Source organism: Melozone crissalis, unplaced genomic scaffold (genome assembly GCF_028551555.1).
Source record: "Melozone crissalis strain CALT ecotype California unplaced genomic scaffold, PUWL_Pcris_2 ptg000013l_1, whole genome shotgun sequence".
Classification (NCBI taxonomy): Eukaryota; Metazoa; Chordata; class Aves; order Passeriformes; family Passerellidae; genus Melozone; species Melozone crissalis.
The window spans coordinates 44,373,299-44,392,006 of NW_026535791.1; the positions used below are offsets into that span (position 1 = coordinate 44,373,299).

General features: G+C 39.1%; 1 protein-coding gene across 13 annotated transcripts in view; it reads right to left on the bottom strand.

Moving 5' to 3' along the window:
* INPP4A (inositol polyphosphate-4-phosphatase type I A) overlaps positions 1-18,708 on the bottom strand; it is a 110,660-nt gene that overhangs the window by 54,332 nt on the left and 37,620 nt on the right. For 11 of the 13 annotated variants that reach the window (XM_054272199.1, XM_054272198.1, XM_054272197.1 and 8 more), the window contains exons 2-3: positions 16,608-16,668; positions 10,454-10,598 (exon numbers count right to left, since the gene is read on the bottom strand). The gene's annotated coding sequence lies outside the window, so the exon portion shown is untranslated. The remainder of the gene's footprint in view (positions 1-10,453; positions 10,599-16,607; positions 16,669-18,708) is intronic. The other 2 variants (XM_054272189.1, XM_054272187.1) reach the window with 1 other exon arrangement.

Consider the following 18,708-nt stretch of genomic DNA (forward strand, 5'->3'; position numbering starts at 1 on the left):
CAAGGAAAGCAAATGCAGAGTCCTGCACCTCGTGAAGAATAAATCTAGGCACCAGCACAGGCTGGGGGCTGACCTGCTGGAAAGCAGCTCTGCAGAGAAGGACCAGGGGGTCCTGTGGACAAAAAGCTGTCCATGAGAAAGCAATGTGCTTTTGGGGCCAAGAAGGTCAATGGTGTCCCGGGGACCATCAGGAAGAGCACTGGCAGCAGGTCAAGGGAGGTGGTCCTGCCTCTCTGCTCAGCCCTGATGAGGTCACATCTGGAGTGCTGTGCCCAGTTCTGGGCACCTTGGTGCCAGAGAGACATGGGGCTCCTGGAGCAAGCCAGGAGGGCAATAAAGGTGATTAAGAGACTGGAGCATCTCTCTTTATGAGGGAAGGCTGAGAAGGCTTGGCTTGTTCAGCCTTGAGAAGAGGCTGAGAGGGGACATCAATATATACAAGTATCTGAAGGGAGGGTGTGAAGAGGATGGAGCCAGGCCCTTCTTGTTGGTGCCAAGCAAAACAAGACACAATGGGTAGAAACTGATGCGCAGGAAGGTCCACATGAAAATGAGGAAGAAGTTCTTTACTGTGCAGGTGACTGAGCACTGGAACAGATTGTCCAGAGAGGGTGTGGAGTCTCCCTCACTGGGGATATTCAAGAACTGTCCGGACACCATTCTGAGCCATGTGCTCTGGGATGACCTTGCTTGAGCAGGAGGTTGGACCAGATGTCCCACTGTGGTCCCCTCCAGCCTGACCCACTCTGTGATTCTGTGATTAACTTGTAGCAGAGTAACTGAAACCCAACCATGTAGGAATCGTGATATGAACTGATGATCATCAATCACTTTTAAATATACTGGAATTATATTTGGAATATATTGAAACTGGTTGGTATTTGGCTGCTGAATAAAACAAACCCAAATCAGTAGCACAAAACTGGAATAAATAAAGAACACAAGGTGCAAAGAAAATAGGTAAGTGACTTGACTGTCTCTGAAGTGTCATAGGAGGAAACCAGACCAAATGTCACTGCCATATTTCTATGAGTTTCATTCAAATCAGTATCTAAGATCAATAGCTTCCTATTAGAATACCATAATTCAACAATTGATCCCTGTTTGTCAAAACTTCTATGAGTTTCCCCAGTTTTTACCATCAGCCTTTCCAAAATACAATATTGTTTGTTGAACTGTAATTGAGCAAAAAAGCTATTAGAGAAAATAAATGTCATGTATTAGATATTATGATGTTATCTCTGAGACAGAAACAACAAAAAGTTTGGTAAGAGTAACAAAAAGTATTTCAGCTGCTCTGATGGTTTTCATGTGTAAGATGAGCAAACATATGAACAGCTGAGGATAAATAAAAATGTTGCAGGTACTTATTTCAAAGGTTCATATCTCCTCATGCCAGCATATTACAGGTTAAAATGCTCCATTCAGACAGAGATGCTGCAGTAGCTGCAGGACATGTTGTGCAACACTTAATTCCACGATAATTTTATTTTCTGCCAGCTACCAACAGATCTGATGGAATAAACAATTCAGTCCAAATTTCCAAGAATTCGAAGAATATTAAGACTCCTATAGGGTATGGCCATGGATTTCTGGAGTACAGGGCTTTCAAAAACAATTTTCAAGTAACTGTAACCACAATCTACTTTGTTTTCAGCAGCTAATACTGATCAATCTTTCATGCAGTTTAGTGGCCTTCAAAATTTATTTTAAAAATAACAACTGCTGCAGGGAGGCAACAATTACAAAAAAATGTTATAAATGGTATGCAAAGACAAAGGGTGGATATTAATGCTGAGTTCCTTGCAGCACTCAGTGCTCAAAAATATGTACCTAAATGTCAGAATTTTGTCAATTCTCCAAGCACTTACATGACTTCTAAAACTGGAATGTTACTATAGGCCAAGCTAGCATGAATTTCACTTTTTGTAAAAGCAAATTTTGCATGAACACAAAAAAGCCTGAAAATGTGAATGATGTATCCCAAATTACTTTCCTTTCTTAAGCTCATGACTAACTCACTCTCATGACTATTTGACTCCCAATTTTTGCATGTTAAGGCAAGCCACAGTGATGCTGACTTTTGCTAACTTCTGTTGCCTCCCACCAGACTTTATCAGAAATTCAAATAAGCATGCTGCCTACCTCAGCAGTCAAACTTCCACAGCAAGGCAGCAGAAATGATCATTTTGTCCACAGCTACTTGTCTTGATCTTCAGGCCCAGATGAGAGCAGGTAGCTACATTTCAGCCACACTGCATTTACAGTCCATCACCTCATCAAAGCCACTTTCAGCAACAGGTTAAACTAAGCTACTGAACTGCATCACAGTGTGGGCACATGTTCCTACATCCACTGCTTCTGCTGGAGAGGCAAATGGTGGCACCCTTCCAGCCAAAAGGTGGGACCAAAAGCTGGATAAAAAAACTGGGTCAGAACAAAAGCTTAATCAAGCCTGGAGTCTTCTTTGAGAGCAGGCAATGCTAGAGGCTGAGAAAAACACTATAATGAGCAGCACTGATATTCTGTGCAGCATCTCCATGTTTGTACTCCCATATTCAGCTGACAAGCATCCTGAGAACTTCTTAGCTGGGCATCACACCCTGACCTCAGTATTTAAGGTCTGGAGGTAACACAACAGACAATGTCACCAGTGTCCCTCTCCGGCCCTTGCAGCTCTGTTACCCTATAGCCCTGTAGATACCACACTGCCATCACCAGTGACGGGCCTGAAGCCTTGCAGCAGGGCTTGCAAACACTGAGCATTTTCAGACTTGCTTTGTTTGAACTTCTACTGACCTGCCTGCAACTTTGTTTTAGCCTGCAATTAAACTTGGTTCAGCTGTGACAACAATTTTTTCCAACTGCACAGATGTCTGTGGCTGATTTGTTTTAATTGTTATTTATATTTGCATCATACCATCATCATTTTACAACTCAATACAATGATTTAGTGTAGAAATATAAAGGCCTGGCATGATAGCAGAGGCCTTCAGACTTGGAGACATAGGATGGAGTAGAAGCACAGGATAAAAAGAGAGAGGGTACAGAGCTGGCACTTGGTGGGACTGTGGCTATAGCTCACCCATGGTCACTTAAAGAACTGCAGACTTAAGGCTGGGTAAAATTAGTTCTAGAGTGATCAGCTGTATGTATAGTATCACATACAGTAAATCTGGATGTAACTCAGAGCTGCAGACCAAGGAAAAAAGGACCACATTTAAAAGATTGTCAGCAAATATAAAAATGACCCTAAGTGGATCCTAGAGTAGAGAAGAAGAAAACTACCAACATGAACATCATATTCCTCAGATATTCAAATCTTTTAGTATCTGAAGTTATTTGGATGCCAACAACTGCTAAATGCCTCCACACCCACCACCAAAATGAAACCCTACAGCCCAGAAGTGGAGGCAAAAGGTGAGCATTACAGCATGACAGAGGTAGACACTTTATGTGCGCAATGAATTTAACTGAATAGTTACTTATTGAGACATTCCCCTATACAGAAGCATTAATTCTTTTCCAGTAATTACTGGATCCAGCCAAGTAATGATTCCTGGATCAAGCTGTAATGAGTTTTAATTAAAATAACAACAACTACTTGTCTTTAGATACAACATGAGTCTCATCTCTGCAGTTAGAAAAAAAGATTCTGAGTGTAACAGCACGTATACAGAATTTTGTGCCATTCTTCCCTGTTTACATCTACCAGCAGATTCTGTGGTCCTGTGCTTTATAAGACAATTTCTTCAACAGTTAGGAGCACTAATTTTACTGTTTCCAGCCTTTTCAGGTCCTGCAGATCTCCTCTCTAGAGTTCATTTACAGAGTTTTTACAGACTAAAGATGGAAGAATGAGAGCTAGCCATAAGAGATTAGTCAGGACAGTTTGTGATCATTTGGATAATTTCCCTGTTACAAGCACAATATCTCTGCTTCCACTGGAAACATAATATGATTGCCTGCCCACAGAGATATCACTGTGAATCACGGACATCACTGTAATACATCTTTGTCAAATAATTTTTTAAAACAGCAAATGTCACAAAACTCAACTTTTTAACTTTTAGAAGTGAAATAAGCTAGAACTGCATGGCAAAACTAAATGGGACTTATTAAACTCAGCTATCAATAGCTTTCAATCTTTTCTGATTTGAAAATGCCCTGAAAATCTTCCAGTGGAAGAACAAGCTAATTTAGAGCTACTGATCGTGGGTTGTATTCCTCAGTCACTTCCCACCGATTTTATTTGCATAGTTCATGGACAATTTAAAACCATCAATTTAAACATTCTAAGAACTAAACAGTTGTTTCCATCTGCTCAGAACAACAGAAAATATTCACCTAACATTCTAAATTTTTCCATGTTTCATCTCAATTTAGAAGCAAATTTGTATTTGGAAAGTGTGAGCAAGTGACTTTCTGGTATTTTCCAGTTCTGAAAAGGGAAAGCCTATTAATAACTTTCTTTATGCAATTAAGAAAGAAAAAAAAGAATGCAATCTTTTTTCAACAAAGAAAACAAAAACAGAGCATAACTGAAACCCTACAGGGCAAATAGTTCTTCATAAAGTATATAGTTACAAACAACTAGCACACTTGCTAATCCAAAACAAAGTGAGTTAGAAAAAAAATGAGTCTGGCATTTCCTATGTGGAAGAAGTCAGGAACCACTGGTTGACATGAAGGAGAGTAGCCTTGACCTTTTAATACTGAAGCAACAATAGTGTCAAAGCCCTGTGAAAACCCAGCTACTAAAGGATAATGTAGAAAAAGTGGTATTAGTGTGCATCCAACAAGCACTTTGTTAATTCTTCCATTCTGTGGCTAAGTACCTTAGGAGGGATGGCTCTGGAGTAATAGAGACAAGATTTTTAAGGAGCACTCTACAGGCTACAATTGCATCCTTATTCTGGCTATGAAATTATCTGAGTTCTAGAGAATATCAGGCATGCAGCCTCAGTCCCTAATAGAGACTGTAAAAGTCACAAAAAAATGTCCTCTACCTTTCATTAATACTCTACAAGTTACTATCTGACCTAAGCCCCATGAAATGTTTAGCTAATTTAAATGATGGAATGATTGGTACTGTGAATCATAATCTTGCAAATAGATGAGGGTTCTCAGAGATCCAGAGGGGGTGAGAAGGTAAAGAAGTGTGACTGTCAGTCAGGTAGAAGATGCAAAAGTTGCCATATTTATTAACATTTGCATAAAAGCATATGCCATGAAACTGCAGCTATATCTGCCTTTCACAAGTGCAGATAGATCACCTGGGAGTGGACAACAGCAGCATCCAAACAATTAGAGTTCAAACATATTCAATTTTTCTCCCCAGTGACAGTCCCCAGGTCCACCCTGCATAGGTAAGAATAGAATTTGTAAGCACTCATCCAAATGGATTTTCCTAATATGCTCTGCCATGTCATACAAGGACCCCTTGATGTGCCAAGATCACAACATAAAATGCAGGATTTAACAGGGCTAAATATACTGTGAATTTCTCCTCAGTTCTAGGAAACCAGTGACTATGTGGTTATTGCCCTGTTTTCCAGGCACTTCTACAAACCAAAATCCTTTCAGTTCTCATGTTGTTCAGACTCTCCTTTTTGATTACTAATATGGAAACTGACCTCAGGACAAGAGATATCTTGCCCCTTTTGTGCTAAATGACTTCAAAGCCAAAACATTTAAGTTACAATATACCAGATATATACAATATATCTCTGTAGTGATGGATGCAGCTGCACATAGAAGAGATCTTTCCTATTCTGTAAGGCTCCTATTTAGCAAAGTGATTTAGTCTAGTCTAATGAAAGATGTTTTGTAATGGATGCCAAGTATTCATTGGTACTTAGTGGTGCTCCTGGGGAAGGGGAAGAAATACAGTTTTTAAACAAGACCCACAAGAGTGGCACCAGATGACTGGAGCTGCGCTGGGACAGTTACAAGCTGCTTTAAGACTTGAAGAAAAATCATAAGATATTTTTTGTCTGCACTTGCCTCTTCCCTTCACTACATAGCAAGATATCCAAATCCTCAGTTACAGACAAGCTGGAGTTCAACCAAGTGCATTTCTCCAACTCCTAAAGTAGAATAAGTATCAACACATGGTAAAACACAGTCAACTGAAACCACTCATTCCCATGCTCTGGGCATCTGTTTTGTCCTTCATATCCATAACCACTGCCCCTCAGCTTGACTTTTGCTCCCCGCAGAGCTTCCTTAAAAAAACAGTCCTCAAAATCTTCTTCTTTCAATTTTTTCCTCCTTCCATAGCAAATACTATCTGAAAGCCTTTATCTCCCAGCTTTCCTTCTCAAAGAAATAGAAGACCCTGTGTGGCAAGAGTTGACTTGATAATTGTTACTTAACCCATCAAAGCAAATGGTTAACACATACAACCCATTGTTGGAGGACAAAATGCACCAACAGGCACCACACAAAACAATGCCGATTTGTCCTACTTTGAATACAAAATAGAAATAGCTTTTCTTCTGGTAGTATATGGTTTTCAAAGATGATTCATGGAAAATATCAGGAAATTATTAACATTTTTTATTATTATTAAAGTAATTCAAAGAAACTAAATGCTACTTGTCAAACCATTGATACATGCCACATACCTTAAATATTCACAAAAGACTTTTTTTCCAGAATTTATATATATCTTCAAAAGCCATTTAAGTACACAGTTAAAGAACTCATCCTTGAACTAGCAAGGATGAGCAAAGAGCTCATCTGTTTGATAGTGCCTCACTGCTGACTTTGAAAATTTTGTATTATCCCCTAACTTATGATTAAAAATATGTAAAATGCCCTTAAATTCTAATTTCTATTTTTACCTAGTTCGTATTTCTTTGATCTATGAACTACAAAACAATAACAAAATGAAGCAGTGATGGCTTTCTTTTTTTTTTTTTTTCAGTAACTATTACTTATGTTTATAAATATATGCAATTCTATGGCAAATTTTATGCACCATCAATCCCACTATCCAGAGATGCTTTCAGGACACTATACCAAACCTATATATGTACACAACTGGAGTTTCCTCCACACCACTGTTTTTCTCCACACCTCCACTTTGAATGTTTGAAAGTATTTGGCAGCTGCCTGGGACAACCCCAAAAACCACCTTGTCTAAGATCACAGCAGATTTGACTGAAGGAAAGTCTCCAAAGTGAACATGCACAGCCACAAGTGAAAAATGCCTCCACTTAGAAACACCAAATCAATGTTCAAAAGTCCCAGTAAAAATAGCTCAGTGTTAATAGCCGAGCAGCACTTTTAAAACTCTTTCTTTGCTCATGCTAAAACGGAGAAAAGGTAAAAGTATAATTTCAGACAGCTTATTATTAAAATGTTTTCAAAGATAATATGCTCCTACAGGGATCTGTACTATAATACATCCTTCAGATTATTTTATATTCACATTCTAAACATTTCTGGGATTAAAATTTAGCAGGAACTGCATTCAGTGTAGGGGTTTTTTATTAGGGAAATTACAGAATGATCATGAACATAAATATTCTGCAAGGCATATATCTTGTTTCAAAACAAAATCAACATAAACACATTTCAAGAATAAATTATCTCTATCACGTTTGACTACAAACCCCCAAAATACCTTGGCAAAACTTAGGTTTAGTTTTTATAGCATATATCCTGTCCTAACAGCAAACATACTATTAAAAATATCATGACAGAATACACAAGTAAGTTGGAACAACCTTCTCTCTGGTACTGTGCACAGTTCAGCAGAGACACAGTTCAATAGCTCACATGGTTTTGTTGTAGAAAAATATTTAGAATTTTATTACTGTTTAAGAATCTGTGTGAACAAAGCATAAGTACAGTATTTACCTAGATTAAACCATGAAAAGGTTAAGCAAGGGGTACAGTCTTGGGATGAGATTCACTTCACTGAACTGTACTGAAGTTAAGCAAAAGAGGCAACTGGATAGAACTGAGTAGGGAAATATATGAATCTTCAAAAGGTCATTTTCTCTAACTTTCAAACAGCTATTTTAAGAGACTATGAAACAAGATTAAATTTGCATTCCAGCATCTCATGGTTAGTAATGATCTGCAGCAGTCAGTAGATTGTGCTTATTTGATCATCCACCATCATCCTCCTCACTGCCCATTCCCACACACAAAGAATCTGGGTTTGCTACAAATTCTTCTCTTTCTTCTTCCCCAATATGACTGTAAGAAATCTTTTTCCTGAAATTTAGAGGTGGGTTCCCTCAGACCTTATAATCCTTTCTTTTCTAGAAACATCTTCAAGTGATGTTCTTCCAGTTTTTCTGGGCATCTTTTTAAGTGACAGTCATGCAGGCCTGAGATGCTCCAAGTATTGTCTCTCAGGAAGAGGCTTAGACAGATTTTCAAAACAAACCCCCAGTTTACTAGCCAGAAAAACATGACTTGGAGCTAAATAAAACCTAGAATACAGGGGGGAAAAAAGACACATATAAACTGGGACAGATTCTAAATCTAAGGTAGTTGACCATGGCTCTAATAAAAAATAAATCTGAAAGAGCTCTGACACATTTTCACACTTATCTTCTCAATCCTCCCCTCCTTGTCATCCCTCCTCTTGGACTGTTATTCAAATCACAGTTTCCAGCAGAACAAACCCCTTCCAAACTACTGACAATTCAGTGCATAAACAGAGTTTTTCCTCACTGTGGCAACATTCCAAGGACTGTGAGATCATCATGCAATTGCTTTTACCATAGAACAATAACAACGTAGTACCACTATACAATAATTAATTACAAAGCAGAAGGGGAACAAAAAGAGAAGCCATACTAATCTCCCCTGATATTCTTCTCAGCACTTATAAACCTCAGAATCCCAGGCTGAGCCCTTATTAATGAACAAATAACTAGAGAACTAAACATAGTGCTACCAGAAGTACATTAAAAATGTTTCTTGCTGTGGTATTTTCCTCCTGTTATTTTATGAAGATTTCTGGTAAAAAGCAACCTGATCAATCTCTTAATAGCTGGCAAAGCCAATGAGAGCAACTCAGGATTTGCAACAGAGCAGAAAGCACATTATTCACCATTGCTCAAAGGATTCAACTTCTTTTCAAACCCAGTGTTGGGACAAACCAACATCCAGGGAAAGGGCAGCTCTTCACTAACACACAGTTTTAAGTTTCAATGTTTGTCAAAATAAGGAGGCATCTGGGGCAAGGACTGCCACTGACTGTAAGTGCTGCACCCATCATTTGTCACTACAGGCACATCAGGGATCTACAACCACAGTATTCACTTCAGAGCAAGCTTTTGTCTCAGTGGTCATGAGTTTGCTACCCAGCAGTCAGCTTCTAAATGTATATTTGTCACAGGCTAAACTAAACATGCCTTTTTCCAGCCCTACAAATTCACTCAAAGCCTGATTTATCCCACAGTTTTCCATGTGCTGTGCAGGGGAACTGCAGGGCAATACAGCAGACAGTAAGCATTACACTCTGTAGGAGTTATCAAAATGTACAAGCAGCCCAAACAGCCTAAGTCCTGCTGAATCCAAGCAATCACTGACCTTTATAAATCTTGAAGCTTGCTCCTAATTTTACATAAAGCATTCTCCTACTGATTACTGTCATGTATTATGCAATTATCATTATGCATTCTATGTTGGTTAAATATTTTATCCACGTGCTAAGTGAATGCACAAACTTAATCAGTAAGACATGCCATATATTCACTTCGCATCACCTCTAAATCACTCAAGCAGACGCTTCTGGTTTGGTATCATAATCTTCCTACAATACCATAATGTTGCACATAGACCTGCACTAGTCCTCTGCAGACATCCTGCTTGTTGGCTGTAACCTAGCTGATATCAGCCACATTTCAATGCTCCCCATAACTCCAACAGCAGAGCTGTGGCAATTACATTTCCCATTTTATCAGTCTTCCTGACTTACCCAACACAGCTGTCTCAGACTCCTCTTGTAACATAAGTTCTTTGATCATCCCTGCAGTTTTTCACCAAGTGGTTTGAGTTGAAATGGACCTCAAAGACAACTAAACCTGCCATGGGCAGGAAGACTTTCCACTAGACCAAGTTGTTCAGAGCCACATCCAACCTGGCTTTGAACACTCCCAGGGATGGGGCATCCCCAGCTTCTTTGGGCAACCTGTTCCAATGTCTCACCACTCACACTGTAAAAAAATTACTTCTTCATATCTAATCTAAATCCACCCTCTTTCAGTTTTCTCTGCCTCTATCACATACTGAGGTGAGGTTTCTCAGACACTGCAAGAGGTGTTGCACACTTATGCTGTATCAGGTCCCAGCCCAGATGCACTCAGCTGAGATTTCCTCCCTCAACTGGAAATACCTCTTTCTGACACTTGCCTGTCCCCAATACATCATTTTCATGATGGTATCAAACTGACAGACTAAAGACAAACTTAAACCCACTTACCCTCATATAGGCCTTTCTCCTTCAAAATCTTCCATTGCTGAACTCCCTCTTCATAGGAAAAGCTGCTGCATTACTTCCTAAGCTGAGGCTGTAGCACCATCCAGTTTCAGGCACTCAGCACTGATGCTAGTCAGGTGCCCAGGCTCTGTTAACAGTCAAGACAGAAAGCAGGAGTTGGGTGCCTAATTAAAAATCTGCCTCTTTCCCCTGATTACATAAGAGCTCAGACTGTCATACTGCTAATTTTGATATCAAGGTTAAACTGGGTAAGAGAATTCATGACAATGTGTGGCCTGACACGTTGCTGGGTTGAATTCCATCCCTTTAGTATTATCTAATTGTCCAATTAATTGTATAGTCACTCCATCTAAAACTGTGCACTAGAAATTAACATGCTCCTCCCATCCACATGTTTCAACAGCCTGCTTTCAATACAGCATACCAACAATATCAACTCCAGAAAACAAAACAAAACAAAACAAACAAAAAAGCCTCAAGAAAACTAAACAAGCCAACTCCCAGAGAATACTTAATCATATATATCTACCTCCTTCTGTCTCTCTCATGGCAGTTCTTTGGTTTACAGTTCTTACACTAACTTAATCTTCCTCCACCTTGAACAGTATATTTGTTGCAACACCATATTAAATGGCTCAGTAGAATCCAGAGAGACCAGATCTAGCCCATTTATTTTTCTAGAAAACCTACTTTCTTATTAAAAAAAGATACTAGGCCAGTTTGACATGACCTATCTTAGAAAAATAGATTGTGTTTCATCCTCCCTCCACTCAATTCCCATGTCTTTAATTATTTATCCTTTAAAAATTTTCTAAGGTCAATAGGGTCAGATTAACAAGCCTGAAGTTGCTCGATCATATTTTCCATAAAATTCAATAGTGTAAGTAATAGAAATCCTCTAAAAAAATCTTAGTAACGGATCTATATTTCAATCACACATATAAAAAGTACCTTGAAGAAATTCCCAAATTGGAAACTCCCAATGGAGCAACTTAAAAAGCTATTCTGACAGTCAGAAATTCTGATTGATTTTAAAATATGAGAGATGCAAAAATTGGATGCTTTGTCTGGGAAATGTAATATCATGAGTAAAACACCCAAGACTTCCTGAAATCTCCTGAGACCACAAAAAACACAGGATATAGTTAAAGCCTTTGTATAACTTCATATGTGTTGGACTCTATAATCTTGGGGGTCCTTTCCAGTCTTATGGGAAATTCCAGGGCAAATCTGAAATGTTTGTGGGATTCTGTCACACAAGCCTCTGAGAGTTGCACAATACCTTAAATTCTCATTATTCAGTTAAATTTCTTATATTCACAAACTGCTGAATATGTTCATGTAGGCTTCTCAATTACTTGGGTCACTCAAGCATGCAATATCTGGAAAAGTTTCTGTTATAAGGCATGATGATTTTCTTGATAATATCCAAAAGCTTTCTAAAATAATAAGTACACCATTCATTTCAAGAAATCTGTTCACATGCTGTGAGAATTTGGTTTTTGTTTTTCTTTCTCTTCTTGTTGTTTTAGTGTTTTGGTATCTCTACCATCTTGACATAAAAATGCAAAAAAAAAACCAAACCCAAACTTAAAAGTACAAAATATTTCTTAGTCTGCAATTTCAATCTCTTTTTCTGGCCCACATTTGCATTTCTCTGCCTTGAGCTGTAAATAATCATTTTGTTAGAAGGTAATATTTTTATATGTTGCCTCCTTCAGAAAAATTTGATCTTTATTTTAAAATACTCACTTATTGACTCATTCTTCAAACAACACAAGTGTGAGTTGTGCATCTTGGTGCTTTAGCAATAGGTTTGTATCTGCCTGCACATGCCCCACAATAGTCAAAATAGGCAAGCAGTTAAGTTTTCTTCTGGATATCATGGCTAAAAATGTCTATTTGTGCTAAATTAATAGCCATGGGGCATCCAATAGGAGGGGTAGAAGTGGGAGGGCAGGCACCAATCTCTTCTCTTTGGTGACCAGTGACAGAACTGCAAGGGAATGGCATGTAGCTGTGTTGGCAAGGTTTGGTTAGATATTAGGAAAAGGTTCTTCACCCAGGTGGTTGGGCACTGGAACAGTTCCCCAGGGTGGTCACAGCACCAACCAAGCCTGACAGAGTTCAAGAAGCATTTGGACAACACCCTCAGGCTCATGGTGGGATTCTTGGGGCTGCCCTGTGCAGGATCAAGAGCTGGACTTGATGATCCTTGGGGGTTCCTTCCAGCTCAGGAGATTCTATGATCAAGTAAGTTCTGGTTCAGGAAGGTGACTCAGCTGAGGGCCAGCACATGAGCAGACACACAACTATAGGCTTCAGCTCCACTGTAGCAAGCAGAAAAGTTAACATTTCTCCTGGTGTAGGTTTTAAGACTGATCTGACTTTTTGGGAGACCTCAGATCACTGATAATTGCTCCTGACTTCACCAAAGGCCGCAGATCCTCAGTGTCTACCGAGGACTTATATTGAGATGTCTGACTACAGTTAAAAGATATTAATTTAAAAATTTTCCCTGCCCCCCCAAAGTCATGAGAAATCCTGCACTAAAGTTAAAAATAACTATGAGTCTATTCTGCTATTTATTCTTCAGAGAGTAGCATGCTAGCAATGCCTCAGTATGAAACAAACTGCAGATTTTTTGTCTTTTATTGCAGTGCTTCAAGTTATTGCAGGCCATATGTAAGGAGACCATACAAAGTGTTCACAGGTGTTTGTACTGCACAGTCCAGACCTTCTGGTGTGGGGAAGTCTGTACCTGAGGACTTACATGGTTACTTTCTATCTTCCTAGCTAAAAGGAAAATACTGATGGAAGTAGAAAATTATCCATATGCAGAGTTTCCATGAATGAAAGAAGCATGGTAGACAGCTGGTTTTGAAAGGTGGTTTAGTTGGTTCACATTAAGTGTTAAATCTCACAGTATGTTTTAGTGAAACAATTATTGCTGAAACCCTCATTACTATTCTGTGGTAGTTCATCTACGTATCTCCCAAGGATAATACTGAGATTATTAACAATTAGGTACTGGACATTTTGTAATTTAAACATTGTAACAGCTTTATAATTAAAATGCAAACAGAGGAGTAAAATTAATGTTATTGAATTGAATGCAAGCTTGGGCTGGATAAACTTCCAAAGACTTTAAAGGGGTTGATGTAAGAGTAGCATTTAATTCCAGAAAAGGCTTGATTTTTGTGCTTGCACAGAATATAATATAGACAAAATATTTGAAAAAAGAGACAAAAGCCATAAGAAAGAACCAAAGTAATAGACCACAGATCGCTCTTGTTTCCAGACACTTAAAACATTTGAAATTCAGCCTCTGCCTTCTCCCTTTGTGCCCTCTTCAGCTGTTCTCATTAGCTATGTGACATTATGTCCTCTTACTTTTCTTTCTCTCCCTCTCCCAGGATTCAGGCTCTATTCAATACCATTACGCCTTCACATAACACGTTATTCAAACTCAGTTCATCTCTCTCTTCACTGCTAAAAGCCATGGTTAGCTCTGTATACTAAAGCCAGCAGCCAGAAAACCCTCTAATGGAATACAGAATATTACAGAAAGGCCAAGTGGCACACATTATGCAATGATTGCACATGTAGTTATTGCAATTATCCAAGCCACGTTGGCATGGGGCATGATGTGATCTAGTATTAACAAGAGGATGATGAACATTAGGCCCTAAGAAACAAAATCATTGCACATTGAACACAGCCACACAGCATACATGGCCTGCTCTGCATTTATACTTTACAAACTGGCAAGAAGGAAAAGGGAACAAACTAGCAAATGCTGGTGGTTTTTGCTAAAAAGCCTCAAACTGTAAAAGCAGATAGAAAACCTGCAGTAAAAGGAAACAACAATAATCATAAAGCAGCTTGCTGTGCTTATATTAATGATCACCTCTCCTTAGTCAGTCACCTGTGCTGTTTGTCCACTCATCATCTACACCAGTACATAATTTAGCAGGGCACATTTTCTAGACATGTCACCCAGAGAACTGACTGAAGAGAAAGCTGTTACTTTTACTTAAAAAGAGTGACATAACCTGTCTCATAAACAATTAAGGAGCCATAATCAAAAAATTATGTGGAGCTTTACATATGCAACACAGAGTTTGACTCCTAATAAAGAAGCCACTAAATCTACATCAGTGGAAAGAAAGTATTCACCAAAGTACCAAGCAAACAGGCAAACAGAAGTGGTGGCATTCTCTTTTCTTTCTCTCCTATCTTCTCTCTAGATCTACTCTAACACAAAGCTTCAAGCAGGTAGTGCAATCTGACAAAAAATGGAGTGGGTTGCACAGTCAGGGCTGTATTTGAGAAACACTTAATTAGGATGATATGCTGTCCCTGTAGGGGAGCCCCAAATGCTGGCTTTTAGCTCTATTATTGTGGATTTCTTTGCAAGTGTGGAGACAGACCCCACAAGGGAGAAGTCATAGCTGTCATGGGGTAGAATGACAATTCTTTTTTAATTTCTTCAGTAAGAAACAGAGCTGCATTGGATGGGGATGAAGGATTGCCTGAGGCATTTCTTTTCCAATGCAGACAATGATTAATAAAAGAAAGAAAGATGGTATGAATGACTGGTATTACTGCAATTCCTTTTAAGTCACAATATAGCTACAGGATCTGGCAATGCTAATTTGCTGCTGGCAACTTTATCCTGGCCTTCTTGGCATGGAGAAAGATCTGTAAGTGCATGCCCGCTCATTGAGCAGTTCAAGATGGTCAAAAGAAAAAAATTAAACATAACCCCCTAGAGCATCCTGTTGTGCACTCTCTTCCATTCAGCCCCAATTAAATAACTGAGTCCATGGTATCGACCATTTGCTTTAATTTCAGATGTAGGCACAGCCATGGCAGCACATCTCTCTAGACTTTCCAATAATTGATTCTCAGTCTGCTTTAAGACACACATTTAACACAAGAAAAGCAATGCTTCAGGAGAAAGTGCATCTGCTGACTTTGTCTGCTTGACCTTACAAAGGAATCTGATCTCCCTTAGCAGGAGCAGGGGAATAACATCTCTGAGAAGTCAATACTGTTCACCATTGACTCTACTCCACCATTCATTATTTGCTGAACTCTGTAAAAGGGGACTAAGGGCACTACATCAGGGACAAGGACAATGGAGGTCCACCCTCCATTTCTGCATGCAACCATAAGCATCACATTTGACCAAGAGCATCCTGTTACACCTCTCACTACTTCCTACTCCCATACCAGCAAAACTTCCTGCCTCTACCAGAAGACTCTTATTATTAGTCTGCTTCATACTGCCTTGCAGTTCAGGCCACATCCCCTCATCTCATCAGCATATGTGGCCAACTTCTCTTACTCTGGAATGCCAGAAGCAGCTGCTTAGCTCAAAACACAGCTGCTCTGCACACAGGAAGCAAGAGGAGTCCTATGACTGAACTTTGCTTGGAAACAAGTGGCCAAGAGTCTTCTCACTTCTGCTAACAGGAGCCCCAGAGACAGAGATTTCTCTCTCAGGGCCTAGAAATGTGACCACCAGCCTCTGCACCCTGCCACAGACAGGACATAAAGCAGCTCTTTCACTGGAGAAGCAAATACTTCACAAATGTTTATGAAGTGCCCAGCAGGGTTTAGATCCCATCCTGAAGGATACTGCTCCATGCTACAGCAATGGTCAGTGACAGGCAGACCTGCCTTCTTCATCAACATGTCTGGATGGTTAAGGAGAAAAAGTAAAGAAAGACTGGTTTGCTCGTATGGTAGAAACAGGCAAGAAATATTGGCCTTTCAGCACAGGCTGTACTTTAAATCTCAGAGACTTCCAGAAACACATAATTTGTCCAAATACAAACATATCATACTGTCACTAGCTATTGAACTTCCTCACCTTCTGTGGGCAATGCATCCAAATAAGAACAGAAAACCCCTGGCCAATATAATGAACTAGTCACACTACAAACCTTAGGGCAAAAGCACGCCACTGGTACCACAATGTTTGATCTTGTCAGTGCTTCATTATTTCCAAGGCTGAAAGTTCCTTGTAGATTTCCCTGCCTCTAATTTATGATGAATCTTTGAACTCTTGCCTTCAGTGTCAACAGATCATCACACATTACAGTAGTAGTGACTAAAATTATCTTACCTTACTCCACCTTTCACAAATTAAATTCAGCATGTGTATCCAGTTCTTTTTTTAATGAAGTCTGAAAGACACAAAAAGCACAAATTATTTCTGACTGAATCAATCCATATAAACAGGCTAGTAGTATAGGATTGGGGGGGGGGGGGGGGGGGAGCAGGGCAGCAAGTAGTAATTACAGGGACTAAACCCAACTAAAAACCTGTGAATAAATGCTGAGTGTTAACATTTTATAACATAGCTTCTCTATCATTTGAAACAAAATCATTCATTCAGTTTCACACTTTCACCTCTTTATTTACACTCAGAGAACAAAGTCTATATAACTGGGAGGTAGGAAATAACTCTATGGATCAAACTTTTTATCTTAAGGTCAAAACATGAATTTATCAAGTAGCATGCCTTCCAGTATAATTTTAACCTGAAATATCTACAATTTCGCTTCAATGGAGCATGTTAGAAATCTTTGAGTGTGGTACTACAAAACTGTGGCAAGTCAACAGGTTCCCATGTGGAGAAGATGCTTCTCTATTAATATGTACACATGGGCCAACCATATAAATATATACAGTAAGATTAAGAAAAGTAGCACTCCTCAAAACACTAAATTCAGGAAAGATTCATACATAAAGCAGTGTTCAAATGTGTGATGCAGTAATTAAGATGCAATTCATCAGCTTACAGCAAAACTAACAAAGGAGAACCAGAACTGAAGTACAAGAAAGAAGTTAGAAAGTACAAAGATAAAACAGCACACTACAGACTGACAAGCACTTCTGCTACCAATTGAGAGCTTATCAGTTGATAAAAAACAAGAAGAAAGAAGGCCTTCCAGTCAGATAACAGAGCCACAAAAAAGGGTGATACTTCACTGGGGCGGACCAGCAATGTTCTCCTGTTGCTACAAGCAGCAGCAATGAAACTAAGTTAGGAACACTTGCTACAATGAGCTGAACAGCATCCAGCTCAGTCTGCAGCATGCAGAGAAAGGCTTGTGCAGACGAGGAAGAGCCACCTTCTGCAAGAACGCAGTTACAATCAGCAAAGTGGAAGCTGAGATGAGTTACAATTTGCTCTGCAGAGATACATAACAAGGGCTTTCAACGCTGCGGTGAAAAAAAGTGTTAAGATAAACAGAATGTTAACAAAGTAACAAATGTGAGCTGAATAATAGTAACGAAAAAAGTTTAGACAAGCGCGACCTTGTTTTCCATATAATAAAGTGTTACACCAATGTTAAAACAGATTTAACAACTCAGGAAAAGGCATCTAGCCCTGTGCTTTCACGGACTCATAAACAAAGCATCTAAAATTTCTTGCAAAATTATACCTCTTCATAGAAGTGGCCTGCAAAGCAGCTTAGGTTTTGCTCCCTTTTCATTGTCCAAGGTGAAGGCAGAAGCACAAACTCAAGGTTCACATCCGTGACTGTCAGTTCAGATGAGAAGTTACAAAGCATTTAATTAATCCCGGCTTTTGGTCCTCCATGAGGACAGAGACGTCTAACATTATATGGAGCTCTTTTCAGGGTAACTGTGATAGCCAAGTTATCAAAAAAAAATCATATACTATTTAAAATCATTTTTATATTGACAAATTCAGTTGCAAAGTTCCAATTTAATACTCTTTATAACTTCAACCTTTTTTATTTAGTATGGTTATTTTTTTCTTTTTCCACTCCAAAAGTGCTGTGAAAGCTCCTAGACTCCATGAAGGCTATTGTCAAGGCAAGTAATTGCCAGTCACAGTCACAAGATCAAGGGCTGATACTGTGGACCTGCAACATTAATATCCTGTAATATACTGTACCCCCTTCACCTTCAAGACATCTAATATAAAACTTAAACCTGGTCAGTTGTTATTTATTTAATTTAAAGAAAGAAACTAAAATGCAGAGATGATAAAGGAATCTAAAAATTCTATTTACAACACTGTGACAAAACCCAGATTAGTTCTGTGGAGACAGGCAAATCCTTTTCAACTTTGTGGCTTAGTTCACATATCTGTAAAAGAGACAATGTGACCTAGTAAGTACATCGAGCTTCTTTGCTGCCAAGTCATACTCCTAACTTGTTCACTACCTTCAGCAAGTCACACCCATCTT